This window comes from Notamacropus eugenii, chromosome 5, assembly GCF_028372415.1.
Source record: "Notamacropus eugenii isolate mMacEug1 chromosome 5, mMacEug1.pri_v2, whole genome shotgun sequence".
Lineage (NCBI taxonomy): Eukaryota > Metazoa > Chordata > Mammalia > Diprotodontia > Macropodidae > Notamacropus > Notamacropus eugenii.
In genome coordinates, this window is record NC_092876.1 from 405,688,159 (window position 1) to 405,707,528 (window position 19,370).

General features: G+C 39.3%; 1 pseudogene; it reads left to right on the forward strand.

Annotated features, from left to right (window-relative positions):
* The first annotated feature begins 23 nt into the window (after positions 1-23).
* LOC140507985 (F-box only protein 3-like) lies at positions 24-17,756 on the forward strand (annotated as a pseudogene).
* Positions 17,757-19,370: the final 1,614 nt, after the last annotated feature.

Here is a 19,370-nt window from a genome sequence, read left to right on the forward strand (position 1 = left end):
AGGCTTGGAGCAGAGTGTGCTCCATGCGTGCAGCATGGACAAGACTGGAGCAGGCTGCAGGGTGTGGAATCACGGGTAGCAACTGGGGTTTCCAGATTCCTCAACCCACAAATGCTAAAAACAGTTTCAAAGGTGAGTGAAAAAGCTCTTCCGTCTGGGTGAGAAGGGAGCAGGGTCTGACACAGCATCCATTTTTAGAGCCCTCAGTCTAAAGACCCTGGGGGAATCAAGCCACTGATCTGGGTCTCTGCCCTGAGTGACAGCCCTGGGGTGAGGAGGAACGCTGATGTGGTAGAGCTGGTGGAAGCTCTGGAGAGGGAATTCTACTTTCAGATTCAGGGCACAAAAGCTTGTGGTTGCTCCCAAACCAGAGCGCAGGCCAGGAGAGGAATTAACTTCCCTCCCTTGATTGTGTCACCTTGGAGGAACTAAGAACTTACAGGTCCCTAGAGTATACCCTCCACTTGACAAAAGACTCAAAAGTCAAGTAAGTAACTGAGAAAATAACCCAAAAAGGGGAAAATATAAGACTACAGAAGGTTACTTTCTTAGTGAACAGGTATTTTCTTCCATCCTTTCAGATGAGGAAGAACAATGCATACTATCAGAGGAAGACATAAAAGTCAAGGCTTCTGCATTCAAAACCTCAAAAATAAATATGCAGTGGTCTCAGGTCATGGAAGAGCTCAAAAAGGATTTTGAAAATCAAGTAAGAGAGGTGGAGGAAAAATTGGGAAGAGAAATAAGAGCCATGCAAGAAAATCATGAAAAGCAAGTCAACAGCTTGCTAAAGGAAACCCAAAAAAATGCTGAAGAAAATAACACCTTTAAAAGTAGACTAACTCAAATGGCAAAAGAGGTCCAAAAAGCCAATGAGGAGAAGAATGCTTTAAAAAAGAGAATTAGCTAAATGGAAAAGGAGGTTCAAAAGTTCACTGAAGAAAATAGTTCTTTAAAAATTAGAATGGACCCGATGGAAGCTAATGACTTTATGAGAAATAAAGACATTATGAAACAAAACCAAAAGAATGAAAAAATAGAAGACAACGGGAAATATCTCACTGGAAAAACAATTGACCTGGAAAATAGATCCAGGAAAGACAATTTAAAGATTATGGGACTACCTGAAAATCATAATTTAAAAAAAAGAGCCTAAACATCATCTTTCATGAAATTATCAAGGAAAATTGTCCTGATATTCTAGAACCAGAGAGAAAAATAAATATTAAAAGAATCCACCAATCACCTCCTAAAAGAGATCCTAGAAGAAAAACTCCTAGGAATGTTGTAGCCAAATTCCAGAGTTCCCAGGTCAAGGGGAAAATATTGCAAGCAGCTAGAAAGAAACCATGTGAGTATTGTGGAAATATAATCAGGATAACACAAGATCTATCAGCTTCTACATTAAGGGATTGAAGGGCTTAGAATATGATATTCCAGAAGTCAAAGGAACTAGGATTAAAATCAAGAATCACCTCCCCAGCAAAACTGAGAATAATACTTCAAGGGAAAAAAATGGTCATTCAATGATATAGAGGACTTTCAAGCATTCTTGATGAAAAGACCAGAGCTGAATAAATAATTCGACTTTCGAACACAAGAATCAAGAGAAGCATGGAAAGGTAAACAAGAAAAGAAAAATCATAAGGGACTTACTAAAGTTGAACTGTTTAGATTCCTACATGGAAAGATAATATTTTTAACTCTTGAAACATTTCTCAGTATTTGGGGAGGTGAAGGAATTATACACATACACATACATAAATATATAGACAGAGGGCACAGGGTGACTTGAACAGGAAGGGATGATATCAAAAAAATAAAATTAAGGGGTAAGAGAGGAATATATTAGGAGGAGAAAAGGAGAAATGGAATCAGGCAAATTATTTCTCATAAAAGAGGAAAGAAAAAACTTTTTCAATGGAGGGGAAAAGGGGGGAGGTGAGAGGGGAAAAGTGAATCTTTTTCTCATCACATTTGTCTTAAGGAGGGAATAACATGCCACTCAATTTGGTATACAAATCTATCTTACACTAAAGGAAAGTAGAGGGGAAGGGGATAGAAGTAAGGGCAAATGGGAGGAGGGAGCAATTAGAAGTAAACACTCTTGGGGAGGGACAAGGTCAAAAGAAAGAATAGAATAAATGGGGGCAGGATAGGATGGAGGGAAATATAGTTAGTCTTCCACAACATGACTAATATGGATGTCTTTTGCATAACTATACATGTATAGCCCATATTGAATTGTTTGTCTTCTCAGTAAGGTAGGGAGGGAGGAAGGGGGAGAGGTTGGAACTCAAAGTTTAAGGAACAAGTGCTGAGAATTGTTTTGGCATGCAACTGGGAAATAAGAAATACAGGTAATGGGGTATAGAAATCTATCTTGCCCTGCAAGAAAAGAGAGAAGATGGGGATAAGGGAAGGGAGGATGTGATAGAAGGGAGGGCAGATTGGGGGAAGGGGTAATCAGAATGCAAGGTGTCTTGGGGTAGGGGGAGGGGAGATATGGGGGGAGGGAAGATATTGGGAGAGGGGAGATATGGGGAGAAAATTTGGAACTCAAAATCTTGTGGAAATGAATGTTTCAAACTAAAAATAAATTTTAAAAAAATTTAAAAAAAAAAGAGAAGAGGGATTAGAGGAGGAGGGAAGGAAGAGTACATTCCAGGAATGGTAAAAGCACACAGATTAGAGATGGAAGTGTCATGTGTGAGGAACAATTAATTGTTCAGTCATTTTTTTCAGTCATGTCCCACTCTGTGACCTCATTTGGATTTTCTTGGCAGTGATACTGGAGTGGTTTGCATTTTCTTCTCCAGCTCATTTTACAGACAAGGAAACTGAGGCAAGCAGGGCTAAATGACTTGCTCAGGATCACACATCTAGGAAGTTCCTGAGGCCAGATGTGAACTCAGGAAGATAAATCTTTCTGACTCCAGGCCCAGCACTGGAACAGAGAAGGCCGATTTTGCTAGATCACAGAGTGCAAGATGAAGAGTGTCCCTTAAGACTACCAAGATAGGTTAAGGTCAGGTTCCATAGGGTTTTAAAAGCTAAACAAAGGAGTTTATGTTTGATTCTAGGGGAGCCACTGGAGTTGACCGAGTTAGAAAGTGATGCCTGCTCTGTTCACTTCAAATTACTTTGGCAGCAGTGTGGAGGATGGACTAGACTGGAGACAGATTTGAGGCAGAGAGACCAGTTAGGAGAATTTTACAATAATCTGGGCAAGAGGAAATGAGGGTCTAGACTAGGGTGGTAGCCCTTGGGGTACAGAGAGATAAGGTCAGGCACCAGAGATGTTGAGGACGTAGAAAGAACAGGATTTGGCAACTGACTAGATGTACTGGGGGAAGAAGATTGATATTCCCAAGATTAAAAATTGGCAAACTGGAAGGACTTGAGTCTTCATCATAAATTGAGAGGGGAAAGATGAGTTCAGTTTTGGACATATTGAGTTTGAGATGTCTCCATAACATTCTGTTTGAAATGCGCAAGAGACAAGTGGCATGGTGGGGTTGGGGTCAGCTGGACATAGACATCTGTGACTCTTCTGCCTAGAGATGATCATTTGGAGCTGCCAAGAGAATGTTGCAGAGGGAGAAGAGGGTCTATCGCATGATCTTGGGGAATACCCACAGTCAGGGGCTTTGCTATGGATCACTAGCCAGCAAAGAAGACAGTCAGACTGGCAGGAAATGAGAGCCAAGAGAGTAATGTCACAAAAAACCGGGAGGGGAAGGAGAGAGTGTGAGGGAGGAGCTGATGGTCAACAGTGTCACGTGACACGGGTATTCTTCACACACCTCCCCAAGCCCACGCCCCACCCCATTCCAAAGGGCTGTAAATAGTGGTTGTGTAATAACCCCGTCCCACCCAGACTTCTGCTCGCTGTTGGCTGGGCAGTAAGGATAGCTTCCCTTTGCATGAACACTTCCAACATTTGCAGAGAGCTCTCTGCACAGCAGCCAGGGAGGCGGGCAGGATGATGCCCACATTTTACAATTCATTCGCCTTGTAACTTTGCCCAAAGTCACCCAGCTAGCAGGTGGCCAGGTCGACTGACCCCTAGCCGTGCCAGGTGGCACAGTGGATGGAGTGCTGAACTTGGAGCCAGGAAGACCCAAGCTCAAATCCAGCCTCAGACATTTGCTAGGGTATGGGAACCTGGACAAGTCACTTAACTTCCGTTTGCCTCAGTTTCCTCAACTGGTAAGCTAGGGATCTTAACAGCCCCTACCCGGCAAGGTTGTGGTGGAGATCAAATAAGGTGACATTTGTAAAGCCCCGAACACAGAGTAGGTGCCTCCCTCCTCAAACACCCAAGTCCAACTCTCCAACTCTGTGAAGATGAAACAAAGTCCCGGACCTCTTGGACAAAGAACAGGCGGAAGGATCATGTAGACAGAAGCCCACAAGCCATGGACCGACTAAAGCCCTGAAATGACGCTGGAAGATACTGTTTGTCAATGTCACCTAAGTCAGCCCCCCATCCTCCCACCCCCAGATGCTGACTCAGGAAGGTGCCCGCAGCTGTCCAACCAATAGCCAAGATTATGGACTTCACAAGCGATGCTTGCTGGCCGGTGTAGCAGGTCAGGAGGGAGGCCATCTAGCAAACATCTGGAGGTGAGAGGTGGGGGACAGGAGGGTGGGCTGTGTGTGCTCCTCACCAGCCTGCCATACCCTGGAATGCGGGGTATAAAGCGAAACCTTTTACGGCCAAACACAAGACTCCCCCTGCCCACACACTTATTTCCAGGAAGGAAAGGTCAGCCACAAGACGCAACTCTGGTTCTTTATCTCCCGTTAGCTCAAATTATAGCCAAACCCTGCACTTCTGAGGTAACACTGCTCCCTGGTGTTCACTTGGAAAATGGCTTTAGTTGCAAACTGGTTCATTGTGACCTTCAATGCTATCTGCCTTGGGTCAGCCTAGGGTGCGATCTGAACCTTCTTGGCAGTGTGTGTCCTGAAGCAGCGCCTCCCAAACCAAACTCCTTCCCCATCGTGGGAATGCCAGACCCAGGAGAACATATCCGTGCAAGCAGTACTGTTCGTTCAATAAAAGAATGTACCCAAAATGCTACATGCTGCACATCAGCATGAAAATAGGCTCCGTTCCGTTTTTCTCTAAAATTTTCCTAACAATGTTATCCCAGGAGTTATTCCAAACCCTCAGAAAGATTATTAATCACTTGGGGAAAGTATCAACCTCAGACAACAACCACCACCATTACCTCAGATTTGGAGGAACTTTTAAATTAATTCTATCAAACATTCAAAAAACAATTCCAAAAGTAAATAAATTTCTCACTAAAAAAATAGAAATGGAAAGCAGATTATCAAACCCCCTGCATGAGGCAATATGGTTTTAATTCCCAAACCAGAGAGATAAAGCAGGAGGAGGAAAGGGAATTAGAAATAGTATGACATTTATTACCTCCTCACAATGACCCTGCAAGGTTATTATCCTCATTTGTTGTTGTCCTTGTTCAGTCATGTAGAACTCTTTGTGCTCCAATTTAGGGTTTTCTTGGCAAAGATATTAGAGTGGTTTGCCATTTCCAGCTTATCTTACAGATGAAGAAACTAAGGTAAATAAGGTTAAGTGACTTGACCAGGGTCACACAACTAGTGCCTGAAGCCACATTTGAGCTCTATAATATGTCTTCCAGACTCCAGGCCCAGTGCTATATTATCTACTGTGCCACCTAGGTGCCCTTTATCCCCACGTTATATCTGAAGAAACTGTGGCTCACAGTGGTTAAATGACTTGCCCAGGGTCACACAGCTAGAAAGTAATTGAGGGCCAGATTTGAACTTAAGTCTTCCTGGTTCCAAGTCAACTGCTTTAATCATTGTACCACCTATCTGCTAGAAAGCATAGAAAGAAAACTATATTCCAACATATCTAACAATTATTCAGGGAAAAATACTGAAAAAAGATCAATGGACTTGAAGTCAGGAGAGACAAAAGTTCAAATTACACTTTGGACAGTTTCTAGCCGTGTGGTCATGGACAAGTCATAACTTCCATGAGCCTCAGAAGGTTGTGGTGAAAATCAAATGAAATAATATATGCAAAATGTTTGCAGTTCCTTAAAGCAATATGGAAATGTGAACTGTCATTAGACAATCCTTATTAAAGGGGTTGTTTTCTTATAATGGCTTACTAACAACCAATCAACATTACTGACAAGCTACTGATCCAGATCCTGGGAGAGGGATGAGTCAGGGATGACTCAAAGATGGAAAGATGGTTACACTGTCAATAAAAGTGAGGGATTTTGGAAGAGGGGAAGAGAAATATAATGAAGTCTGTTGTAGAAGTGATGAATTCAAGATGCTTCTGGGACATCCAGGTGGAGAAGTCCAACAGACAATGGTAATGAGGAACTGGAGATCAGGAGAGAAATTGGTCCTGAAAATGCAAGTCTGAGAGTTTTGTGCATTGACATGGGAGTAACAACTGTCATTTGCATAGCTTTTTAAAAAGTTTTCCCAACCCCATACATAGATTATCTCATTTAAGACTTACAATTACCCTGTGTGGTAGGTACTATTGTTATTATTATTTCCATTTTGTAGATAAGGAAAGTAAGGCTAAGAGAATGTAAATTATTTGTCCATATTGCTGGTAAGAAGGGATTTGAATGCTGGTCTTCCTACTTCTAAGTCTAGTACTCTAGTATCACACATTGCTTTACTGTAGCCAGGTGAGCTGACAAGATTGGCAAGGGAAACAGAATAGAAAAAAAGAGAAGAGATCCTTTTGGGATATCCATATTTCCTGGGAAGGAAAAGGCTGATGATCCAAGAAGTGGACAATGGATTAACTAGACAGGAAGAGACTAAGGAAACAATGTTACTAGAACTAAGAGGAGAGAGTATTCAGAAGAGAAAATGGACTGATACTGTTTTTAAAAAAAAAAAAGTTGCAGAGAGAATGAAGGCTGAGAAAAAGTCACTCAATGTAATAGTTAAGAAAGAGGTGATTGGCCAGCTATATGAACCCAAACACTGTGTAATGATAATAACCAGGGTTGGACCCACAGAAAGTTGAGAAAGCAGCAAAAGCAGTTCTTAGGGGAAGTTTCCTTTCTCTAAATGCTTACATGAATAAAATAGAGAAAAAGGAGATCAATGAATTGGGTGTGCAACTAAAAAAGTTAGAAAAAGAACAATTTTAAAATCCCAAATTAAATTCCAAATTTGAAATTCTGAAAACCAAAGGAGAGATTAATAACATTGAAATTAACAAAACTATGGAACTAATAAGTAAAACTAAGAGCTGGATTTATGGGGAAAAAAACAATAAAATAGATAAACCTTTGGTTAATTTGATCAAAATGAAAAGGGTGAACTCACCACCAATGAAGAGAAAATAAAAACAATAATTAGAAGCCATTTTGCCCAACTGTATGCCAATAAATTTGAAAATTTTAGTGAAATGAATGAATATTTACAAAAATATAAATTGCCCAGATTAACAGGAGAGGAAATAAAATATTTAAATAACCTCACTTCAGAAAAAGAAATTGAACAAGCCATCCATAAACTCCCTAAGAAAAAAATCTCCAGAGTAAGATAGATTTACAAGCGAATTCTATCAAACATTTAAAGAACAATTAATTCCAATACTATACAAACTATTTGGTAAAATAGGCAAAGAAGGAGTCCTACCAAATTCTTTTTATGATACAAATATGGTGCTGAACCTAAACTGGGAAGAGTCAAAACAGAGAAAGAAAATTATAGTCCAATTTTCCTAATGAATATAGACGCAAAATTTTTAAATAAAATATTATCAAAGAGATTAAAGCAACTTATCATGAGGAAAATACACTATGACCAGGTGGCATATATACCAGGAATGCAGGGCTGGTTCAATATTAGGAAAGCTATCAGCATAATTGACCATATCAACAACACAATTAACAGAAACCATGTGATTATTTCAATAGATGCAGAAAAAGCATTTGACAAAACACAACATCCATTCCTATTAAAAACAGTAGAAAGCATAGGAATAAATGGAGTCTTCCTTAAAGTGATATGTAGCATCTATCTAAAATCATCAGCAAGACTTATATATAATTATATTAAATGTAAGCTAGAAGTATTTCCAATAAGGTCAGGGGTTAAACAAGGTTGTTCACTATTCCCCCCCTGTTATTCAATATTGTACTAGAAATGTTAGTGTTAACAATAAGAGAAGAAAAAGAAATTAAAGGAATTAGAATAGGCAAAGAAGAAACAAAGCTGTCTCTCTTTGCAAATGATATGATGGTATACTTAGAGAAACCCAGAGAATCAAGTAAAAAATTACTTGCAACAAAGTTTGCAAAGTTGTAGGACATAAAATAAACCCATATAAATCATCAGCATTTCTATGTATTACTAACAAAGCCCTACAGCAAGAGATACAAAGAGAAATTCCATTTAAAGTTACTGTAGACATTATAATATATTTGGGAGTCTACTTGGCAAAAAAAAAAACAACCCAGGAACCATACGAACATAATTACAAAATACTTTTCTCACAAATAAAGTCAGATCTAAATAACTGAAAAAATATCACTCATGGGTGGGCTGAGCTTGCATAATAAAAATGACAATTCTACCTAAATTAATTTACTTATTCAGGGTCATACCAATCAAACTACCAAAAAAATTATTTTATAGAGCTAGGAAGAACAATAACAGAATTCATCTGAAAGAACAAAAGGTCCAGAATATCAAGGAAACTAATGAAAAGAAATACAAGGAAAGGTGGCCTAGCCATACAAGATCTTAAATTGTATTATAAAGCAGCAATCATCAAAACTACTTGGTACTGGCTAAGAAACAGAGTAGTGGATCACTGGAATAAGTTAGGCATTCAAGACACAATAGTCAATGACTATAATAATCTACTATTTGATAAATCCAAAGATTCCAGGTCCAGCTGGAATAAGACACTATTTAACAAAAACTGCTGGGAAAACTGGAAAATAGTACAGCAGAAACCAGGCGTAGATCAACATCTCATACCCTATACCAAGATAAAGTCAAAATGGGTACATGACTTAGATATTAGAGAAATATATTAGAGAAATGCAAATCAAAAAACTCTGAGGTACCACACCACACCTATCAGATTGGTTAACATGACAAAACAGGAAAATGATAAATGTTGGAGAAGATTGGGGAAAATTAGAACACTAATACATTGTTAGTGGGGTTGTGAAATGATCCAACCATTCTGGAAGAGCAATTTGAAACTATGTCCAAAGGTCTATAAAAATCTGCATTTGAACCAGAAATTTGACCCAGAAATATCATTTCTAGGTCTGCATCTCAAAGAGATCATAAAAACGAGAAAGGAGCCACATGTACAAAAATATTTATAGCAGCTCTTTTTGTGGTGGCTACGTATTAGAAATTGAAGGGATGCCCATCAATTGGGGAGTGGCTGAACAAGTCATGGTATATGAATGTAATGGAATACTATGGTGATATAAGAAATGATGAGCAGGCAGATGTCAGAAAAGCTTGGAAAGACTCATATGAACTGATACAGAGTGAAGTGAGAAGAACCAGGAGAACATTGTACACAGTAATGGCAACATTAAGCAATGACTGACTTTGACAGACTTAGCTCTTCTCAGCAATAAAGCATCTAAGGCAACTCCAAAAGAGTCATGATAGAAAATGCTATCCACATGCAGAGAAACAACTTTGCAGTCTGAATGCAGATGGAAGCATACTATTTGCTCTCTTTTTCTTTTGTTGTTTTGTTTTGTTTCTTCTTTCTTTTGTTTCTTCTCATTGGTCCTAATTCTTCTTTACATAATAATTGATTGTAATGGGAGTTAAAAATCTTCTCTGCCAATCAATAGGTCTCAGGTGAGGCTATTGAGGGTGGCTTGATTGGAGAAGGCTTGTTTTGTATGAAGGCAAACGCTGGGTCATGTCCTCTGGCTTTGAGAGGTGCATCTGTACTCTGAGGTGAGGTTTTGCTTCAGGGCTTAGATTTTGGAAGAAAGCTCATGTGCCAGACAAGACTCTGGGGCCAAGATTCCGGGACCCCTCGGCTTTGAAAACCCAGGTATTGGTGCTTCTCTCTCTGGTAAGGATGTATGTATTGTCTATGGGCAAACAGTTGGAAGAGCCCTGTCGGGTTTTCTGTTTGTATTTTCTCTGAAGTTCAGGGTGTTGACTTTTTCCCCTGAACTATAGGAATGATATATGTACTTGATTAAAGTGATTGTTGACCACTCAAAAGTTGCTTTCCTTTTAGAAAAGCACATCTAAGAACCTGTACTAGCAGGTCATCCTGGGTGCTGGGATGCTTGCTGTTACACTAATGTGAAAATATGTTTAAGATGAATGTATATGTAGAGGTTATATCAGATTGCACGTTGTCTTGGGGAGGGGGAAAATTTAAAACTCAAAATCTTATGGAAATGAATGTTGAAACCTAAAAATTATCTAATTAATTAATTGAAAAAAATTAATTATCCGACTGAAAGAGTCTTCTCTCACTTTTCTGGCCATATCCAGGGTGGAAGTTCCTGTTCACTCACAATATGGGCATATGACCTAAGCTGGTGTGGGAAGGATACCTTCTCTTCTCCCTTCAGGCTCTGTGGCCCCAAGAAATGAACTCGGGACTGGCATTTGTTTTGTTTGTCCTTTTTGTTTCTGGGCACAGGCAGTGGAGTCCCCAGATCTCAGAGCATGAGCCATGGTGATTATAAGCTGGATGTTGCTCCCCCAGCAGGGGAGCCCTGAAAAGCCAGGGTCCCCAGAACAAGCCCAGGGGCTTTGGCCTTAGAACTTGATATGCTTGAGGCAATATAGGAACTAAATTAAGCTAATTAAACTCCTGGGAAACTGGACAATAGTATGGCAGAAACTAGGCATAAACCAACCTCTTATACTCTATACCAAGATGAAGCCAAAATGGGTACATGATTTGGATATAAAGGCTGATACTACAAGCAAACTAGGACAGCAAGGAATAGTTTACCTGTCAGATCTCAACCTCATCCTTCTCTCCTCCCCAGAGACTAATGGGGTATAGGGAGGGATTATGTCTTCCAAGGATTAGGGGAAAGAATGTTTCTGTATTTGTTAAATACTCGCTAAACCTTTAGCAAGTATTAAGTAAATATTTCTTTGTAAAAACTAGTCTGATTGTTAAGTGGTTAAACAAAACTAGAGTGCTGAGAACCTGCTCAATTTGAGGGCTGAGGTTGAGTAGGAGTTTGAGCCAATGGCAGAGATGAGAGACCTTCCAAACTCCTTAAAAGAGTAGGGGAGTGGTGAAATATAACACACAATGTAACCAAAGTAGACACTGTTACAAAAGGAAAAACCAAAGAAATAAGTAGGGTGGGGTTTTTTTAATGCTTCAACATGATCAATAATTATTATAGGCTTTAAAACTTAAAGATACAAAAATGAGGAAAACTAAACATCAACAGTCTTCTCAGAAACAAAATTGAAACCATTTCAAACCCTGTCACCCGCTAAAGAAAATAAAGGAAGAACTGATAACAATAAAGACAGAATCAGATAAGAATATAATACTCAACATTAGCTGCATATGATATAAATAAAACTATAGATTTTCTGAGAAGTAGAATTGCTTTGCTGAAATACGAAATAATGGAAACAGCATAACCAATCAGTAAAAAAAGCTCAAATGGAATTAGAGGATAGAATTTAAACAGATATTCTAAGGGTTACTGAATTCACCCTACAATGTGAAGAAAGAATTTGATCTTATATCAAGATAGAATATAAAAGATGATGGAATAAAAGCAGGGACTTGCTTGAACTCTTCCCCAAACCCCTCCAAATACCTGTAAAAAATGACTCTAAACAAATTTTAGAGCAGCAGAACTCAGAAAACAACAGAGTGAAACAAATTTCCAGCCCAAGACAACCTAGAAGGTCAATAGGAAAGGTCTGTTGCACCAGGCTGACAAAGGAGCACAGTCCAGCGCAGGCCACACCACCACAGACCAGGCCCCAACAAACTGAGAGCAGAGATTAGGGGTACTGAATTACTGGCAACTATGGCAGTTTACACACTTCTCAACCCACAAACGCCAAACACAACTTAGAAGTTCAGAAGGAAAGGTCTGATGGACCTGAGTATAAGAGGAGCACATCAGACCTCAGCCCCAACGTGGTGACAACCATAGGGACAGCAGCTGCTTCCAGATCTCTTGGCCTATACATGGTGGGAGGATTGAGCAGTTGATTAGAGGGGGATTGCAGGGATCTTGCTGGTGCTGAGGCAGAATCCTCTTGCTTTGCTTGTGCCTGGATCTGGGTCATGGTCCTGGGTGGCAGTCATGAAATGAGGAGAAGTGCTGGTGTGGCAGACCTTGTGGCCACAGTGAAGAATGAATCCCTCTCACAGTTCCAAGGCAGAAAAGAGGGCTTGTAGTTGCTCACAGACAAGAGCACAGGCCAGGAGAAGACTAAACACCTCTCCTTTGATCATACAACCTTGAAAGAACTGAAAATTGATAGGTCCCTAAAGGATCTCTGAAAACAGCTACACAAAACCCCTGAATTTTTTGACAGGAGACCCTCCACACCAGAAACAGAGTCCTACCTTAACAGAAAGTAAAACAGTCAAGTATTTGGAAAATAACCAAACCAAAGAAAAAATTCAGACTATTGAATCTTACTTTGTTGACAAAAAAGGACAAAACACACAACCAGAAGAAGACAACAAAGTAAAAGCTGCTAAATCCAAAGCTTCCAAGAAAATATGAATTGGTCTCAGACCATGGAAAAGCTCAAAAAGAATTTTGAAAATCAAGTATGAGAAGTAGAGGAAAAACTGGGAAGAGAAATGAGAGTGATGCAAGAACATTATCAAAAATGAGTCAACAGCTTGCTAAAGGAGACCCCCAAAAATACTGAAGAAAATAACACCTTAAAAAATAGACTAATTCAAAAGGCAAAAGAGCTCCAAAAATTCAATAAGGAGAAGAAAGTATTAAAAAAACAGAATTGGCCAAATGCAAAAGGAGCAAAAGCTCACTGAAGAAAATAATTCCTTAAAAATTAGAATGGAACAAATGAAAGCCAATGACTCTATGAGAAATTAAGAAATCATAAAACAAAACCCAAAAAAATGAAAAAATGGAAGATAATGTAAAATATATCATTGGAAAAACAAATGACCTGGAAAATAGATTCAGAAGGGATCCAGGAGAGATAAGTTAAAAATTACTGAACTACCTAAAAGCCATGATCATAAAAAGAGCCTGGACATAATTTTTCAAGAAATTATAAAGGAAAACTGCTCCAATGTTCTGGAATCAGAGGATAAAACAGAAATTGAGGGAGTCCTCTGAATACCTCCTGAAAGACATTCCAAAAGGAAAACTCCTAGGAATATTATAGCCACATTCAAGAGTTCCCAGGTCAAGGAGAAAATATTGCAAATAGAAAGCAACAATTCCAGTGTTGTGGATATCAGAATAACACAAGATTTAGCAGTTTCTACATTAAGGGAATATGATATTCCAGAGATCAAAGGAGCTAGGATTAAAACCAAGTATCACCCTACCCAGCAAAACTTTGTATAATCCTTCAGGGGAAAAAGTGGACATTCAGTGAAATAGAGGACTTTAAAGTATTCTTGCTGAAAAGACAAGAGCTGAATAGAAAATTTGACTTTCAATTATAAGACTCAAGAGAAACAAGAAAAGGTAAACAGGAAAGAGAAATCAAAAGGGATTTATTAAAGTTGAACTGTTTATATTTCTACATGGAAAAATGATATTTGTAATTTTGGAGACCTTTCTCAGTATTGGGGTAGTTGGAGGGAATTAATATGTGGTGGGAGAGCCATTAATATGTGGCTTCAAAATATGGAATCAGTGCTGTGGGATTTTACTGCTAGTAGACATTCATAATAAAGGCAGTAAAGTTGGCTATCTGAGGGGAGAATGTCTTTGTTTCTGCTTACCTTTTGTTCTGGCTCATTCTCTTCATGGAGACATTTTGATCCAGGAAGATATATTCAACATTACGCTACTCTTTTTTTTTTTTTAAATTTATTTATTTAACTTTTAACATTCATTTTCACAAAATTTTGGGTTTCAAATTTTCTCCCCATTTGTCCCCTCTCCCCATCCCAAAACACCGAGCATTCTAATTGTTCCTATCACCAATCTGTCCTCTCTTCTATCATCCCTCTCTTCCCTTGTCCCTATCTTCTCTTTTGTCCTGTAGGGCCAGATAACATTCTATACCCCATTGCCTGTATTTCTTATTTCCTAGTAGCAAGAACAGCACTCGACAGCTGTTCCTAAAACTTTGAGTTCCAACTTCTCTTCATCCCTCCCTCCCCACCCATTCCCTTTGGGAAGGCAAGCAATTCAATATAGGCCATATCTGTGTAGTTTTGTAAATGACTTCCATAATAGTAGTGTTGTGTAAGACTAACTATATTTCCCTCCATCCTATCCTGCCCCCCATTGCTTCTATTCTCTCTTTTGATCCTGTCCCTCCCCAGGTGCTGACTTCAAATTGCTCCCTCCTCCCATTGCCCTCCCTTCCATCATCCCCCCACCCTGCTTATCCCCTTCTCCCCCACTTTCCTGTATTGTAAGATAGGTTTTAATGCCAAAATGAGTGTGCATTTTATTCCTTCCTTTAGTTGAATGTGATGAGAGTAAGCTTCATGTTTTTTCTCTCACCTTCCCCCTTTTTCCCTCCACTGAAAAGTCTTTTACTTGCCTCTTTTATGAGATAATTTGCCCCATTCCATTTCTCCCTTTCTCCTCCCAATATATTTCTCTCTCACCCCTTAATTTCATTTTTTAAAGATATGATCCCATCCTATTCAATTCACTCTGTGCTCTTTGTCTCTGTGTGTGCGTGTGCATGTGTGTAATCCCACCAACTACCCAGATACTGAAAAGTTTCAAGAGTTATAAATATTGGCTTTCCATGTAGGAATGTAAACAGTTCAACTTTAGAAAGTCCCTTATGACTTCTCTTTGCTGTTTACCTTTTCATGCTTCTCTTCATTCTTGTGTTTGAAAGTCAAATTTTCTTTTCAGCTCTGGTCTTTTCATCAAGAATGCTTTAAAGTCCTCGATTTCATTGAAAGACCATTTTTCCCCCTGAAGTATTATACTCAGTTTTGCTGGGTAGGTGATTCTTGGTTTTAGTCCTAGTTTCTTTGACTTCTGGAATATGATATTCCACGCCCTTTAATCCCTTAATGTAGAAGCTGCTAGATCTTGTGTTATCCTGACTGTATTTCCACAATACTTGAATTGCTTCTTTCTAGCTGCTTGCAATATTTTCTCCTTGACCAGGGAACTCTGGAATTTGGCCACAATGTTCCTAGGAATTTCTCTTTTTGGATCTCTTTCAGGCGGTGATTGGTGGATTCCTTGAATACTTATTTTGCCCTCTGGTTCTAGCATATCAGGGCAGTTTTCCTTGATAATTTCATGAAAGATGATGTCTAGGCTCTTTTTTTGATCATGGCTTTCAGGTAGTCCCATAATTTTTAAATTGTCTCTCCTGGATCTATTTTCTAGGTCAGTTGTTTTTCCAATGAGATATTTCACATTATCTTCCATTTTTTCATTCTTTTGGTTTTGTTTTGTGATTTCTTGGTTTCTCATAAAGTCATTAGCCTCCATCTGTTCCATTCTAATTTTTAAAGAACTGTTTTCTTCAGTGAGCTTTTGAACCTCCTTTTCTATTTGGCTAATTCTGCCTTTTAAAGCATTCTTCTCCTCATTGGCTTTTTGAACCTCTTTTGCCAATTGAGTTAGCCTATTTTTCAAGGTGTTATTTTCTTCAGCATTTTTTTGGGTCTTCTTTAGCAAGGTGTTGATCTGCTTTTCATGCTTTTTTTGCATCTCTCTCATTTCTCTTCCCAGTTTTTCTTTCACCTCTCTAACTTGATTTTCAAAATCCTTTTTGAGCTCTTCCATAGCCTGAGCCCATTGGGTATTTATTCTGGATGTTTGGGATACAGAAGCCTTGACTTCTGTGTCTTTCCCTGATGGTAAGCCTTGTTCTTCCTCATCTGAAAGGAAGGGAGGAGACATCTGTGCACCAAGAAAGTAACCTTCTATGGTCTTATTTTTTTTCCCTTTTCTGGGCATTTTCCCAGCCAGTGACTTGACTTCTGAGTGTACTCTCCACATCCACCATGCCTCCAGATCCTCCCAGCTAGTGCTTGGGGTCTGAGATTCAAATGCTGCTTTCCAGACTCAGGGCTTTCAGCAGGGGCAGGGCTGCTATTCAGTGTGAGATTAAGCTCAGGTGCTCAGGTGGGGGCAGGGCCGCCACACGGGGCTTAGTTCCCTCAGAGGGTTTATGCAGAGACCTTCTACAATGGATGTGAGCTCCTGCCTGCTTTGAGAGCCCTTGTCTGCTGCTGCCTCCACTGCTGCCTCCCGAGGGGGCCCAAGCCATGGAGATACCCTGGTCCCCTCCCAGCAAGCCAAAAAGACTCTCTCACTCACCCCTGGAGCCTGTGGGTGGAGGGACCTGTGTGGCCGCTGGAGATTCTGTCTCTGAAGCCTGCTCGGATCTGCTCCTCTCGGTGCTGCGCGGCCAAGGCAGGGCTAGGCTCCACTTTGGGTCCAGTGAGCGATGGACCTTTGGTGTCTGTTTTCAGGGCTCTGTGGAACAGAAATCTCCTCCACTCCGTTGTTCTGTGGCTTCCGCTGCTCCAGAATTTGTTGGGAGTTCTTCTTTACAGATATTTTATGGGCTGTGGGTTCGGAGCTAGCATATGTGTATCTTTCTACTCCACCATCTTGGCTGCTCCCCCTACGCTACTCTTTAAAAAGTCTGGTATGACTTGGAGAAATACTTGGGATGCAGGTATCCACAGATGATTAGATCTCTGAAAAATAGTATGGAGGAGGATGAGTAGGATATGAAGAAAGCATGGATAGGGTTTAAGTTTCCCAATGATTATCAATGCTCCCTTTGGATCCATGATGGACAGAAAAGAACTAGTAGTTCCTGGGTCAGTGGGAAATATGACATTATCAAATAGCAATGATTTGGAGAATTTGCTATATATCAACACAGTTGTTGGAAGGAAAGATTAAAGCAGTGTCTTTCTTTAATTGTTTGCATACACACTGGTTTGACTTAATTTGGCATCAAAAAGTACAGAGGGCCACAAATCAATATGATATTTTTCACTGTCCAGACAAAATGGCTTGGCATCCACTGGCAACTGATATGTTGTTATAAGGGCTTCTTACCTTATGGTTTTTACCTCTCTAATGTGAGTATCATTTTAACAAGGAGCTACCTAATTATCAAAGAACAGATTTTCAGGTATATTGATAAGGCATGTATAGCAACAACTGGAGATATCATGGTATCAGTAATTTCTGTGACATCATTTCTGTGATATCCACATTGTTTGTACCAGAACTTAGTTTGGAGCATCCACCTAGCTATTTCCACACTTACCGAGCTAGAATAAAGATGTCAAAACATACAATCCCTAAGAAAGCTTATCAGGAAGATGGCAGATATTGAAGAATAACCAATGCCAAAGATGAAACAGAAGAAGTTCAGGGGCTGTGGAGACTAGAGTAATAGCCTGGAGTAGTGGAAGAGTTTTCTATCATCAGCTCTTGTCAAGCATATATACCATATGCATTACCTTCTTCACTATTTCAGAGTACATGGAAAGGCGTTATACCTTCCATCTTCTTTACTACAAGGGCAAAAATCTTTAAGGTCACCATTTCTGATTCCATATGATGTGTCTACAACCTGAATGAGAATCTCAAATTTATCTTCCTATGAAAAGGCAGAATGCTGAAAGTAGTACCTGCTGACCAACCATGCTTCAGAACAGAAGAAAATAAATGAATGGGCAGTGATGAAGAAAATAAAGATTCAGTCAGCAATGATGAATATGAAGAAAGATGGAGAGTCTTAGCCATTGCTAGATCCACTGGCCATCATTCAGGTAACAGAAGCAAATTGTAGTACTTTTTGATATTCTGGATGAGAACTGATCGAGTCAATCAATTTCTGAATAATGTAAATACCTAAACTGTTCTAATCACATTGCCAGACAATGAGTTGGAAGCATTGGGCCAAAGCTCCAGTCTCTCAGATATTTGTCTTGGGAATTTAGTTGTTTTTGTTTTCCGTAAGACAAGAGAAAGGAAAAAGAAGGTTTCTTTGCTAATTTCTTTCTTTTTCCCCCTAAGCCAAATGGAAATTGTTCTCAAGCTAAGGGGCTACTTTATTTTAAGTATTTCATGTTTATGATATTTACAGAAACAGTATGGGGAAGAGTTGTTTTTGTACAAGTGTTAAACATGTAGCAGCAATAGCTAGAAAAGGAATGAAATACAAATCCATTAATGGCTTATTTGGAATTTTGGACCATTATAGATTATTTATAAATGAATCAAACTTGCAATAAGGCCATTTTAGTCAGTGGAACCATTTTAAAGTGCTCTATCCATTTTAATCATAACAGTAGACCACATTATATAGCATTTACCAGGCACTCTGATAAGAACTTTATAATTATTTTCTCATTTGATCCTCATAACAATCCTGGGATGTGGACGCCATTTACCCCTATTTTATGAGAAATGAGAAATTTCTCATAATGAGAGATGAGAAAACTGAGGCAACTCATTTTATAGGTGTTTTTTACTTCAGGCAAGCCTGCTATCCATTGCTCCACCTACCACTATACCCACTAGAGACCCCAAGAACCTTTAATGATTGATTGGAGTTACAATGAACTGTAAAATGGTCTTTCTATTCTTAAAGACAATTCAACCTTGAATTTAATTTCAGATTAAAATCTTCAACATTTAGCTATTCAGAGGTACAATAATTTTAGAATATGATATGTTAGAGCATATGCTATGTTGTTTACAAAAGAAGCATTTAATGAGGGGGGGCAGGGAAGGAGATGTCTTTGTGACAACTCACATGGAATACACATTTGTAAATACAATTACTGATTTTTTTCCTACTTTAAAAAAAAAGAAAAGGCTCCCTAATAATTAGGACTTTCCCCAACAATTCAAACTTTTCAAAATTGAAATAGGCTTCTTTGAGAATGAGTTCCCTTCCCTAGAGGTCCCCACAAGAAGGATAGTTGACAACTTAGTGGGGAAAGTTAGAGAGAGGAATCTTGTTGAGGTATAGGCTAGATAACCTCTGAATTCTCTTCCATCCTTGGGGTTCTATGATTCTGTGGCAATCCTACTGTACCAAAACAAACCCTGAAGAAACAGATAAGCATTTATTTCCAAAATCAAGAGAGAGAAGGGGGTAAGAATGGGGGAGGAGCACAGCTCAGTAGCCCAGTGGAAAGA